We start from the raw sequence: 15,785 nt of genomic DNA on the forward strand, positions 1-15,785 counted from the left end.
TAATATCAAAACAGAAAAATTAACATCATTTTATTGGGTATGAAACAGTTCACATTCATTGATGTGGGATTGTTAATAACACCAAATCACACAAATCATCGTAGTATATTGAGTAAAACATGGTGGAATAACCAGAGACCAAACTTAACATTTATGAAAATCTTAATTTTGTTTAGAAAAATTTGGGGGATTTGGTGGTCTCTTTCAGACTAGAATCCATTTCAAAGTGTTGCCATACAGCCACTAGCATTATACCTTGCATTGTTACTGTTGTGATAATTAGTTTGGATTCCTAATTTGTAGAGAAATAGTTTCTTTGAATAATGTGATGGGTGATGCTATATATGCTTTGTAAGGAAAAGAGAGATTGTATTTCTTTTTAATATATGTGATGAATAAAATATGTTTAATAATAAAGTATAGTCCAATTGTTCTCTATAGTTATTTGATTCGGTAAAGAGATGTGATAAAATTAGATTGTTAGTTGATTATTTTGAACTTATTGTTATGCATAGATTGCATATATTTTTCTTCAAATTACTTCTGAGTTCCTTAAAACCAGGAAAATGTTAACGACTTGGCATCCTTCAGAGTACTGTGTATATAGTGGATATTCATTAATATTTATTGAATATGTTGAAAAATTATACTTAAAAATAAGCCGTTTCCAAACACAATCTTTTTTTTGTAGAAAATGTAAAATTAGAGCACTTTCCAGTCTATCAAAATTATCATAAATTTCTAGTTAAGAAAAAAAAATTTCACTATAACTTCTGTAGAAGTGAAAAGTGCTAGTTGTCAAGATGCTTTACATTTTTTTGTTTTTTAAAGGAATATTTAGTGAGGTAGATAACATGCTCTTCTCACATGTATTTTTATATCTGAAGCTAAAGCAAAACATGCTGTGCAATGGAGACAATAAAAATACTGTAACTGTATTTCAGACTTTGGAATTTGAATAGGTGCCCGTGTTCTCTCCTTTCTTTATATAGAAAAGGAAAATTCCCTTGAAAATCATTTGAAGCTAGGACAAAAATTCCATAGCTTTATTCTCAGGATCACTCTTTGTCACTCAGATGATACAAGGGACGCTTTTGTTCAACCTTTTAGAGAAGACACTCCAGCTCTCATGATCTCATCGACCAGGAGAATGTTGGTGGCAACCGCACTGTGGGAGTGAAGAAGCTGTTTCTTTACACAGTAGCTATGCCAGTGCCTACTTCTGCTGCTACCACTGGCTGGCCCGTGTTCAAGTCCACACAACAAGTGGACCTGATTTTGAATGTTCTGCTTGAACTTTAGTGTTCTCTGAAGGTCAAAACCAGAATTCTGAGCAAGAACCTTGGGAATAATGAGCAATGCATCAATAAATGCTTGAATTAATTCCAAGTTGTGCCCTTCCCTTTATACTGGGCTTATATTTAATCAGGGCTTCTGTCATCGCCACGTCCACTGCACCAGTGCCTGAAACTGCATAGCTACCACCAATAGCATTTTCAGCAGCCCTCAGGCCATCTAGTATTGCATCTTTGATGTCAGTGAGTATGTGTCTATTTGGTCCTTTGGCCAATATTGTGACAGAGCGAGGATTGTTATGTTTCTCAATAAAGGTCACCTTCTCTTCTCCCAATGTATACTAATAGACAAGCCCTGCATGTCCCAGTCAAACAGGATTTAGGTCATCAAAAGAATTGAGGGCTACCCCACCATAAGCAAGAGTCAGCCTTTCCATATTTCTCCTTCTAGCTCCGTGCAGAGCTACCATGCCTCCTTTTGCAAGAGCATCTAAGGAAAACAGGTCAATTCCCTTTTGATTAATAACAACATATTCTTTACCTGAGTCACCACATACTTTCTTTTTTAGTTCTATTAGTTTTAAACTCTATTTTCAACAAATTTTCTTTCAGGTTTTACTAGTATCTCCTGAACTCTTGTAGAAGAAATCCAGAATTCACCCCCCCCCCCCCATATTCTATTGATACATTGCATGTGAGGATGTATGCATCTTCTACCCTTTTTTTTTTCCATAGCAGGATGCTAATGGCACTGTACAATTTCTAAGCATCTGCTTGCTGGTTCACCGCTCTAAAGTGGAGAATCAAATCATGAAATTTTAGTGCTTGCATTGTAAATTGTGTTTGGTCTTATGCTTTGTATCTGTAGTATTACTGAAAATACTTTCCTTTGTTTACCCAGGTTGCTTATGCTCTGGGGAGGCTGATGGCTTATTTGTTCATTTTTCTGTTTTTTATTGTTATTTAGTCACCCATGTCAGGTCTGTTTGTCACTATGAAAGAACTCCTTTTGTGGAAAGGGTGAGAGTATAAGTATAAGACACTTTTACTTGTATGGGCTCTGTCCCTTCTCTTCCTCTGTTATTGCTCACATATATTGGCTCCAGGTTGCCACAATCCTCTTTGACCTGTTAGCAATTCCATCTTTTTTTTTTTTTTTTAAATAAAAGACATTTATTTACAAAGGGAATTCTGTTATTAAAAAATCTTAATTTCTGAGAAAAATAATAAAGTATGAAACAGGTAGAGTTTCAGAGCACAAGCATTGATTATCTATACAGGACACCTTTGTTTTTTTTTTTTTGTTTTTTTTTTTCATCCTCACCCGAGGATATTTTTACAGATAGAGTGGGAGGGAGAGAGAGGAAGGGAGAAAGAGAGAGAAACATCGACGTGAAGGGACACATCGAGTGGCTGCCACCCGCACGACCAACCAGGGCCAGGGACAAACTGCAACCGAAGTACGTGCCCTTAGCAGGAACCGAACCCAGGTCTCTCCGGACCACAGGCCGATGCTCCAACCGCTGAGCCAAACAATCATTTTTAAATGATTGTTGACACTATTGCATATTGCAGATGTCCCTTATTTTTTAAATTAAATTTATTGGGATAACATTGGTTGATTAAATTATAGATTTCAAATGTATAATTCTATGCTATATTGTCTGTATATTGCATTGTGTGACACCTTTGTTTTAAATCTTAGGGATTTTAAAGAATAGAAAATTAAAGCCCAGAGATGTTAATGGACATTCCCAAACAATTAACATAAAAAAGAGTAAAAATCAGACAAGAAACAAGTCTCTTAATCTAAAATCCATTTCTTCCCACATCATCATATCATTTCCCTTGCTTATGGATATTTTATGTGGGTCCTCAGACTGCCACAGAGCATCTTGTTCTTATGTCTCATTCTTGATTGACCATTATTCAAAATACTATTTTATCCAAAAGAAAATCTATTCCTCCCTACTTTTTGAATCTGCCTTTTATCTAAGGGAAGGGAGGAATAGGAACTCTTATCTGAGAACCAGGAGCTCTGGGGAAAATTCGAGAGCTCTAATTACTTATTTGTTCAGCCAGAAAAAAGAAATGTGGAATGTATTAGATAGTCACTTTCAATCACTTGGTAGTTTTAGTGTGGGCTATTGTTTCTTAGGCATGATATCTAGAGTACTAAGGGACTAGGTGTGCTGGATTGTGATTAGTGGGCTCTATTCTATTGTTCTCCAGCAATTTCAGTGAATGTTTAACTGCATTTGAGTCTAAAGGATAGTGACACGAAGTGAATACATCATGACTCCCTGTTCTTCCCTAAGTAGCTGCTAGTTCTATAGAAATCTTTAGGGAGAAACAATAGGAACACTATTTTCCTTGAGACTGTAATAGAGTTAAGGTATTGGTACTAGAGGAGAAGACTTCTTCCTGAAACCTGGGGAATCACCAGGATTTTCTGGTTCTTTGAGTGAGATCAACAGGCATGTAGCTCCTTGGGAAAGGCTATTCTTTTCTACTCATCTGTGTTCCTGGGAGAGTACTCTTGTTTCTACCTATCTTGCTGGCCAAATTGCTCTCACTTCTTATAGTTAGGAAAAAACTGGCTGCAGGGAGACATGGAAGCAAGATCCTTTCTTCTCATGTCTCAGTATAAGAAAGAGGATTTTCTGTACTGTATACAGACAGCAAATATGAGCCAGCCCTGACATGAATTTTGTGATATAGTGATTACCAACAAGTGGGAAATCCTTGAGTCTAATAGTTACTCTGATGGATTAAGGCAAATTATCCTGAACAAGCAAAGATATTTCACTCAAAAATCAGATGGAGGAAAACCACATTGAATGTCTAAAATATATTTTATAATGAAGTAGAACTGATGAAAAGCTTAGATAAGAACACTAAGAAAAAAAAAATTTAAAGGGAATCAAAATTAACCTAACAAAAAATTTGAATTAAGCTTGAGTTTGGTGATGAGATTTTAGGCACAACACACCAAAGGCATGATTCATGAGAGAAATAATCAATAAACTGGATCTATTAAAGTTAAAAACCTTTGTGAAAGACACTATAAAAAATGAAAAGAGAAACTACATAGTGAGAGAAAATGTTTGTAAAAGACATACCTGATCAGGATCTGCTATTAAAAATATACAAATGATTTTAAAAACTCAACAATAAGAAAAGGAACAACCCAACTAAAAATGGGCAAAAAATTTGAACACCTCACCAAAGAAGATAAACAGATGGCAAATAATCATATGAATAGACACTCCACATCAAATATCATCAGGGAAATGTGAATTAAAACAATAATAAAATATCACTAATACCTATTAGCATGGCCAAAAACTCTGACATCAAATGCTGGCAAAGATGTAGAGAGCAACAGGAACTCTCATTCATTGCATGTAGAAATGTAAATGTACAGCAAATTTGGAAGACCAATTGGCAGTTTCTTACAAAATGAAACATACTCTTACCACATGATCCAGAAATCATGTTCCTTGGTATTTACCCAGAGGAGTTGAAAACTTATGTCCACATGGAAACCTAGACATGGATATTTACAGCAGCTTTATTCATAATTGCCAAAATTTGGAAGCAACCTAGGTGTTCTTCAGTAGGTGTATGGATAAACACATTGGTACATCCAGACAGTGAAATATTATACAGCACTAAAATAAAATGACATAAGAATTCAGTTCTCTAAAGGAGAAAAAGAAGAGAAAACTGAGTCCAGAGTTAGCAGAAGAAAAAAAATAATAAAGATTAGAGCATAAATAAAATAGAGAACATAAAAACAATAGAAAAGATTAACACAGCTAAGAGTTGGTTGTTTGCAAATCTACAAATCTATAGCTGGATTTACCAAGTGAAAAAGAGAGAGTATGCAAATTAACAAAATTATAAATGAAAGAGGAAAGAAACATTACATCTGATACCACAGAAATACAAAGGATCATAGCCCCTATGAACAATTATACACTAACAAACTAGAAATAAATGGGAAAATTCTTAGAAACATGCATTTTACTAAGATTGTATCAAGAAGAAAGAAGCATGTGAAAAGACCAATTACTAGTAAGGAGATTTACTCAGAAACTTAAAAAAATCTCCCGATGCATCACAGCCCAGGATCAGATGGCTTCACTGGCGAATTTTACCAAATATTTAAGGAATAATCAATGCCAATTCTTCTCAAACTTATTCAAAATATGAAAAAGGAGGGAATGCGCCCAAACTCATTTTATGAGGACAGCATTACCCTAACACCAAAGCCAGAAAAGAACACCACAGGAAAAGAAATCTATAGGCCAACCTTCCTTCCGGGTGAATGTAGATGCAAAAATTCTCAATAAAATACTAGCAAACCAAATTCAGCAGCACATTAAAAGGATCATTCACTATGATCAAATGGGATTTATCCTTGGAATACAAGCATAGTTCAACATATGCATCAGTAAACGTGATACATCACATTAATGAAATTAAAGAAAAAATCATATGACCAACTCGATAAATGCAGAAAAAGCATTTTACCAGCCATTCATGAAAAAAACTTAAACTGTGTATACAAGGAAAGTACCTCAACATAGTTAAGTTCATATATTACAAGTCCCCAGCTAACATCACACGTAATAGTAAAAGGTTGAATGCTTTCCCACGAAGATCAGGAACAAAAAAAGTGTGCTCACTCTCACCACTCCTGTTCAACACAGTACTGGAAATCCTAGCCAGAACAATCAGGCAAGAAATGAAAGGCATCAGAATTGGAAAATAAGAAGTAAAATGGTCTCTCTTTGCAGATGAAGTAATTTTATATAAGAAAACCCCAGTGATTCCACACACACACAAAAAAGATCTAATAAATGAACTCAACAGTTGCAGGATACAAAATTAATGTACAAAAATCACTAGTGTACCTATATACTAGCAACAAATTATCTGAAAAATAAATAAAGGAAATAATTCCACTTATAATAGAATGAAAAATAATAAAAATTCAGGGATAAATTAACCAAGGAGGCAAAAGTTCTCCCATTGAAAACTATAAGACATTGATGAAAGAAATTGTAGAAGATAAAAATAAATGGAAAGTATCCAGTGTTCTTGGGTTGGAAGAATATTGTTAAAAAGTAAACACTACACAAAGCTATCTTTAAATTCGATGCAATTCCTATGAGGATTCCAGTGGCAATTTTTACAGATGTAGAAAAAAACCTTAAATCTATATGAATCCACAAAAAAACCTGCAAAGCCAAAACAAACCTGAGAAAGAAGAACAAAGTAGAAGCCACCACACTTTCTTATTTGAAGCTATATTTTTAAGTTATAGTAGTATAATACTGGTTTAAAAACAAACACATGGAAACCCCATACGTATGGAGTTTCTTCAAAAAATTAAAAATGGAACTGCCATTTGACCTAGTGATCCTACTTTTAGGAATATATCCTAAGAATCCTGAAACACCAATCAGCAAGAATATATGCCTCTGTATGTTCATAGAAGTGATATTAAAAATAACTAAGATCTGGAAACAGCCCTAGTGCCCATCAGTAAATGAGTGGATAAAAGAGCTGTGGTACATTTACACAATGAAATACTATGCAGCTGTAAAAAAAGAAGGATCTCCTACCCTTTGAGACAGCATGGAAGGTCCTACATAGTGTTATGCTAAGCAAAATAAGCCAGTAAGAGAAAGACAAGTATCACACGATCTCAGTTATATGTGGACTCTAGTGAAGAAAATAAACTGGTGAATAAAATAGATCCAGAGACATGGAAGTATGGAACAAACTGATAAATTTCAGAGGGAAGAGGGGTGTGGGAAGAAATTAACCAAAGAACTTATATGCATATATGCATAACCCATGGACACAGACAACAGTGCAGTGAAGGCCTGGGGAAGGGGCAGGAGTGGGGTGGAGATCAATGAGGGAAAAAGGAGGGGCATCTGTAATACTTTCAACAATAAAGATAAAAAAATATGAGGTTATATGGTAGTAAATAAATAAATAAATGAAAACACATGGAACAGAACACAGACCCCAAAATAAACCCATATGTATATGGTCAACTAATATTTGACAAGGGAACTAAGAATGCTAATGGAGAACAGTCTCTGTCACCAATAAATGGTGCTTAGAAAGCTGAATATTTGGATGTGGAAGAAGGAAACTAGATCCTATCTTATACAACTCACAAAAATAAAATCAGGATGGATTAAGGATTTCAATGTATGACTGGAAACCATAAAGTAAAAGCTCTTAGACGTGAGTTTTGGCAATACTTTTTTGGATAAGACAAGCAACGAAATAATAAGATTATTTCCAATCAAAAAGCTCCTGCACAGCAAAAGAAATAATTAACAAAATGAAAAGTCAACCTATGCAAGAGGAAACATATTTGCAAACCACATATCCAATAAAGGATTAATGGCTAAAATATATAAATAATTCATACAAGTCCATCGCAAAAACACAATAATCCAATTAAGAAATTGTCAAAAGACTTGGAGAGACTTTTTTTAATAGAGAAAATTTATTAATAGCAACAGGTATATAAAAATGTGTTCATCATTGCCTATCACTAGGGAAATGCAAATTAAAACCGCAGTGAGATATCACTTTACATCTGTTCGAATAGCCATCACCAAAAGAACAAGAGATAATTACTGGCAAAGATGTGGAGAAAAGGGAACCCTTGTGCACTGTTGATGGGATTGTAAATTGGTGTAGCCACTATGAAAAACAGTATAGAAGCTCAAAACATTAAGAATAGAACTGCTATATGATCCAGCAATTCTACATCTGAGAATATATCCAAAGAAAATGAAAACACAACGTTGAAGAGATATCTGCTCCCTATGTTCATACCAACATTATCTGTAAAGCTAACAGATGGAAACAATCTAAGTGTCTATCAATGGATGAATGGATAAAGAAGAAGTGAATACACACACACTCACACACATGGGCAAAAATAGGTTTACAGTGTCACTGTGATATTCTTTTGAGTTAATAAAGCTATTGTAATAATCATAACCTGTGTGTCATATGAACAACTGTAAACTTGCTTTTGCCTACCCCTGTACACACACACACACACCCACACACACACACAACGAAATATTATTCAACCATTGAAAAGGAAATCTTGCCGTTTGTGACAACATGGTTGGACATTGAGGGCATTATGCTAAGTGGAATAAGTCAGACACAGACAGATACTATATAATATCACTTTTATGTGGAATCTAAAAAAAACCCAAACTCATAGAGAAAGAGATTAGATTTGTGGTTAGGGTGTTGGGGAAATGAATGAAGGTGGTCAAGAGTTACAAACTTCCAGTGATAAAAAAATAAATGAGTACTGGTGATGTAATGTACAACATGATGACTATAGTCAATACTGCTGCTGTATGATATTCGAAAGTTGTTTAAAAATTAGATCCCAAGAATTCCTATCATGGGGAAAAAGTTTTTTCTTTTTCTTTTTGTATCTTTTTGAGATGATGGTTGTGAACTAAATTTACTGAGGTAACCACTTCACAATATATGTAAGTAAAATAATTATGTATAAAATCTTAAAGATATATGTACTGTGTGTCAATTTTATCTTAATTAAATGGAAAAATAAGCTATCAAGTTATGAAAAGATAAGGGGGAAATGTAAATGCACATTACTGTATAATGGAAGTCTATTTGAAAAGACTACATACTAGGTGATTTCAAGTATATGATATTCCGAAAAGGCAAAACTATGGAGACGTTAAAAATATCAGTGGTTATCAGGGTTTGTGGGAAAGGAGGGACGAACAGATAAAGCACAGTTTTTCTAGGAGCGGAAAACTATTTTGTGAGATACTGTACTGTAATGATGAAAACATGTTATACGTTTGTCAAAACCCATAGAATGTACAACATAAAGAGTGAACTTTAATGTAACCTATGGGCTTTGGGTGATATTGATAAGTCAGTGTAGGTTAATTGATTGTAACACATGTAGCACTCCAGTGCAGAATGTTGATAGTGGGGGAAACTACACAAGTGTGGGAGCAGAGGATATACTGGAATTCTTTGTACTGTCCACTCAATTTTCAATTTTTCTGTGAACCTAAAACTGCTAAAAAAATAAATTTTATTTTTTAAAAAATTCAGTCAGAAAATTGAAAATGATAATGGTTATTACTGAGATATGATTTGGAAAATTGAGTGGAAGGAAATCTATTCTCAACCAAAAGAAACACAAAAGAAAAGAAAATTTGAGGTTAGATACAGTTGACCAAACAAGAGAATACTGGGATGGACACAAACACCAGTGTGATGATTGCCAGGGGCAGGAGGAGTAGGGGGAGGTGGAGGAGGGTATAGGAGGATAAATGGTGATAGGTGGAGACTTGGGGTGGTGAAACACACAATACAGTGCACAGATGATGTGTTATGGAATTGTGCACCTGAAACCTGTATAATATTGTTAACAAGTGTCATTCCAATAAACTAAATAAAAAGCAAAGTAACTTTTATGATAAAAAAGAGAATACTAGGAGACCCAGAAAATATAATAAATTAATGTTTATTAATAAATTAATGTTTCCCAAATTGAAGACAGATCCAAGATTATAGATCGAAAGGGCCGACTGAGTGCCAAGCATATCTTGATAAAATACTGAATTCCAAGGATAAAGGTATAATTTTAAAGACTCCTAGTCAAAACCAATAATCTATTTATGTCTGATGGAAAGTGAGTAAAAGAAGTGTTTGTTACCTCATCAGCAACTATTAATGTAATAGAATAACATTTATATTGATAATTGAGAAAATAGCCTTATAAATCCAATAAGCCTATACTCAGCCAAGGTAAAAATTCATTAGTTAGATAGAATAAAAACATGTTCCAATAGGTTCACTTTCAAAGTGTATACCATTTTTATGTGCTGTCTGAGAAAAATATTAAAAATGGACAATTTTAATAACGTTTTCATGATAAGAGAAGAGTAAATGGTGCAGATCAATGAATTAGATACTCTCTTCATTAACCTTCATTTAATCAAAGTGCTAAATTTCCATTCCTTGGTGTAATATCTTACCTAATGTGCAAAATATTTTCAAATTATTTTGTGGCAATTGCCTTTGTTTTGAAATTATGCAATTTAAGCAAACAAATGTAATATATTGGACAAAAGAGTTAGTTCTATAAGAATAAATTTGGAGCCCTGGCCGGTTTGACTCAGTGGTTGGAGTGTTGGCCTGAGGACCAGAGAGTCCTGGGTTCGGTTCCCACTAGGGGCACACAACAACAACAACAACAAAAAGAATAAATTTGGAAAATAACTGCCCAATAAGAATTCTATACCTAGTAACACTATTGCACAAAATGGAAGAAAAATAAAGATATTTTCAGACAGAAAAAAGGAGAAATTTTCATCAGTAGTTTTACACTAAGGGAAATATTGAAAGTATTCTTTAGGAAGAAAGAAAGTTATTATTCTATTTGGATGCTATATGACTCAGGGCAGAATGGAGAGCAACAGAAGAATAAATATGTGGGTAAGTCTAAATAAATATTGATTTATGAAAGAGTAAAAGTAAAGTCTTATGAGGACTGATGTTTAGATAGACTTTAAATACATATCTAAAGTATCATTTAAGCTGGAAGTAATGAGGTTAGAAGGCTCTAATGTCCTTGAATTGTGCAGAAAAGGTAAAACTTGGTTTAAGTCAAGAATGCATCACATATTTTTTAGGTGATCATTAGAAGAATGTAAAGTAATGTGTAACTAAGAAGCTAATAGAGAAAAAATAGAATATTAAAAAATTGTCCATTAAAATAAAGTTGAAAAAGGTGTAGAGCAGAAATAGAAAGAAAATAGTAAGATATATTTAATTCCAAGTATATCTGTGATGACACTGATTTAAATAGATTTATTTCATTTAAAATATAAAAATTATTAAATTAAAAAACACATATTACAAAGAACACATCTGAAGCATAAAGATACAGAAAAGTTGTAAGTAAAATAATTAAAAAAGAAACACAATGCAAATACCACTAAAAAGAGCTGAAATAACTATAATAATTTCATACAAAGTAGAATTTAAGGCTAAAAGTATTACTAGATATAAAAAAAGGATTCTTCCAAAATGGTAAAATAATCAGTTCAAGACAAGTTTAAATTTGAATATGTCACATTGCCTTAAAATACATAAAGAATAAATTGACTAACATACAATCTGCAAATAGAATAAATGATTATATCCCAGTAACATATAGATGAAGCAGAAAAAATTATTAGTTTTATATAAACAATATGAATTGACTTTATGGATATGCATAAAATATTACACCCAGCAAGAGGACAATAGACATTTTTATCAAACACACAACATATGATGGTCTAGAAAATAAGTCTCAATAAAATTTAAAAATTAACATCAGAGTGTGTCTTTGCTTACAGTAGAATTAAGCTGGAATTTAATACAAAAAGACAATTAGTGAATCCCTACATATTTGTAAATTAAGAATTACACCTTAAAATAATCTATAGGTTAAATAAGAAACTAGAATGGAAATAAGTATTTTTTAGTGAGGAATAATAAAAATAGTGTATATGAAAAAGTTGTGGGATCCAGCTAAAGCCTTAATTAGAAGAAAATTTAGAACTGTAAATGCAAATATTAAAAGTAAAATTGGTTGACAATCAATGACATAAACATTCAGAGCAAGAAATTAGGGAAAAAAGCAAATTAAACCAAAAGACAAAAAAGTGGGAAAGGAATAGTATAGATAAAATCAGAAATTAATTAAATGGAAATCCAACATACAATAGGGAAGATGGAAAATATAAAAAAAGACATAAGACATAAGAAGAAATGCAAAATCTTAATAGTCCTATAAGATTTAAAGCAATTGAATCTCAATTAAAAATCTTACCATCCTCAACATCTAGATGGCCTCATTTGTGAATCTACCAAATATTTAAGATAGAAACATTCTAAATGTTAGAAAAGAATAATTCTCTATCCATTTTATGAAGGAAGAATAACTTTGTACCAAAACTTAATAAAAATACTTTAAAAAGGACAGTTAGAGGTGAATCTTTCTTAGGAAAATACATGCAAACATTCTAAACAAAGTATTAGCAAACTGAATACAGCCCTCCTCTTTACATATATATCATCATGACCAAGTTTGGTTTATACCAGGAATGCAAAACTGGTTTAATATTCAGAAAGCTTAATCACCGTAGTTGATCCTAATAATGGACTAAGAATAACAATCATGGGATCATCTCAGTAGATATTGAAAAAAACATTTGATAAACATAAACTTTATTCATGAATAAAAAGTCTTAGTAAACTAGAAATGGAAGAGAAGGCCAAAGCACTTATAGCAAATACCATATATATTACTGAAGCTGACAGCTTCACTTCTGAGTTTAATAACAGGTAAATGATGCTTACCATTGCAACCTTTATTCAGCATTATGCAAGAGTTGCTAGCCAATTGAAGAAGATAATAAAAAGAAATAAAATGCTAAACATGGCAATTGCAGTTGCAAAAGAAGAAAGAAAATTCTCAGTGTTTGCAGACCTGGTTGTAAATGTAGAAAATTCAAAATAATTTGTATACAAATTATTCAAATAATAGATGAATTTATCAAAGTTGCTGGATATAACATCAATATATAATTTTTTTTAAAAACAAAAAAATAAAATGTTAATATATATATTTAAATATGTTTTAATTGATTTTTTAAAGAGAGAGGAAGGAAGAGAGAAAGATAGAAACATCGATGAGACATTGGTCAGCTGCCTCCTCAATGCCCCCTACTGGGGATTGGGCCCCAAACCCAGGCATGTGCCCTGACCAGGAACAAAAACGGGACCTCTCATTCCATGGGATGACACTGAATCCACTGAGCCACACCGGCCAGGCAAAAATGAAATTTTAAAAAGACATTTACAATAATGTCAACATTTATTAACTTTCTAGGATAGATAATAAAAGTGCAAGACCTCAACACAAAAAACTATAAAACCTTACTCAGAAAAATTAAGGACAGATATATGAAAAAAAAATCTTATTAATGGGTTAGAAGAGTCACTATTTTATTTTATTTTAAAATTTTTTTCTTTATTGATTTTATAGAGAGTGGAAGGGAGAGGGAGAGAGATAGAAACATTGATGAGAGAGAACTTTGATTGGCCACCTCCTGCATGTCCCCCACTGGAGATTGGGCCCACAACCTGGGCATGTGTCCCGATCAGGAATTGAACTGGTGACCTCTTGGTGTAAGGGTTGACGCTCAACCAGTGAGCCACACCGGTGGGATGAATCACTATTTTAAAAGTGTAAATTATTCAAAAATTAACTTCTGATTCAATACAAGTCCAAAAAATTGTTTGAAAAATTTTTTCTTATTGGTGTGTGTGTGTTTGCATGACTTAAAAAGTTAATTCTAAAAACAAAGGCCAAGAATAGTTAAGACTATTCAAGAGAAACAAAAATGTAAAATAACTCTCTCTGTTGGTTATTAAGACATTATATTACAATAATTAAGATTGTGTGATGTTGGTGCAAAGATAAAAATATTTACCAATGCAATATAAAAGAATGCCAGAAATAGACTCACAGTTGATTTACAAAAAAATGCTACAGTACAAAACTATTGTCTATAACAGTCTTTTCAAATGATGTTGAATTAGCTGAATGAATGGGAGAAAAAAAATCATTTCCAATTTGGTTATAGATCTCAATGTGTTGAAAGTAAGACAGTAAGCCTTCTAGAGGGTAGCATGAGAGAACATCTTCATGGACTGAGGTTAGGAAAAAATTTCTAAATAGAACCCAAAACATTAATAATCATAGAAAAGCATGATTGGGATCACATTATAATTAAGAAGTACTCATCAAAAGTCCTAGTGCCCATCAGTATATAAGTGGGTAAAAAAGGTGTGGTACATTTACACAATGAAATACTATTCAGCCATAAAAAGGAAGAAAATCTTACATTTTGGTGACAGTATGGATGGACCTGGAAAGCCAGTCAAAGAAAGACAAGTACCACATGATTTCACTTGTATGTGGACTCTAATGAACAACATAAACTGACAAACAAAATAGAAACAGAGGCATGGATACATAGAACAGACTGACAGCTGTCAGAGGGGAGCAGAGTGAGGGGCTAGGTGAAAAATGTGAGATGATTAAGCAAAAAACTCCCCAAAACTCATAGACACAGACAACAGTATAGATCACCAGAGGGAAAGGGGGATAAGGGTGATAGAAGAGGCTAAAGTGGAGATAAATGGTGACAGAAGGAGACTTGACTTTGGGTGGTGAATGCACCTACAGTATACAGGTGATGCATTATAGAAGTATACACCTGAAGACTATTTAATTTTATTAACCAATATCACTTTAATAAATTAAATAAAAATAAAAAAAATGAGTGAAAAGGTAAGCCAGATAGTTGAAGAAAATACATATATAATATAGAAGTGATTTAATCTACTATAAAAGAAAACTCACAATCAATAAGGAAAAGATAGACAACCCATTAACTATGGCCAAGATGGTAGAAGTGGTACTTTTTAAAAGAGGCTATCCAAACAGCTAAGAAACATATGAAAATGTAACAATCACAGAAATGCATTGTAAAATGATAATGCAAGATTTCTGCTTTTAGCCATGATGAAGAAAGAGAGATTGGATTTTTATTTCAACAGTAAACAGCTAGTAAAACTGGACAAAATAGATGCAAAAACATTTTTCAGACATTGGACAACAGGCAGCTGTGGTTCATGAGAGTAGTGAACCAAAGCAAGCCTTGGAATTCCAAACTTTACTACTGAAGGCACACTGTTGACTATGAAGCAAGGAAGGGAGGTGTCAAGCAGAGCATGAAAGTATTGCTGAGTTGAAGAGTCTGAAATCATGGTTCAGGAAGACTTCCTGATCTGGAAGTTGCAGGATAAAGTTCCAGAGGGAAGAGATCTATGCAGAAATAGAGCTCCAAAAATATGCATAGGAGTCCCCTTGAATCTTAGCTCAATACTAAGGCATGCATGTATAGGACAAAATTTCATGAGGCAAAAAGTGACTGGAGAACTATGGGTTCCTAGAGCTAATGGAAGCATTTGAGTTCCATTAGTCAGAACAGAGAGTTCCTGATGGCCCGTAGCATTCTCTAGAGACCCAGAAAGATAATAGATAAATTAAACTATTGGTCAAACTGAAATGTACCATATCACTTGCCAAAACAAAACTTTCCTTTTTTAAAAAATACAAACAAAATCCAGACAATAATGTAAGAAATATGTTGTTTGACATCCAATCAGTATTTACTAGACATGACAAAATGCAGAAAATGTGACCCAGTAAAAAGTCAGTAGAAAGAGACTAAGAGAGATGGCAGCGGGCAGGACCAGAGGGAGGGTGAGTGCATGAGAGAGCTAGTGTGTGAGAGAATGTCAGTGGATGTGAAG

The 15,785-nt window shown here is 33.4% G+C and overlaps 1 pseudogene; it reads right to left on the bottom strand.

The window, feature by feature from the left end:
• Positions 1-1,098: 1,098 nt before the first annotated feature.
• Positions 1,099-15,785, bottom strand: part of LOC118621313 — a 42,921-nt pseudogene continuing 28,234 nt past the window's right edge.

This window comes from Molossus molossus, unplaced genomic scaffold, assembly GCF_014108415.1.
Source record: "Molossus molossus isolate mMolMol1 unplaced genomic scaffold, mMolMol1.p scaffold_m16_p_8, whole genome shotgun sequence".
Lineage (NCBI taxonomy): Eukaryota > Metazoa > Chordata > Mammalia > Chiroptera > Molossidae > Molossus > Molossus molossus.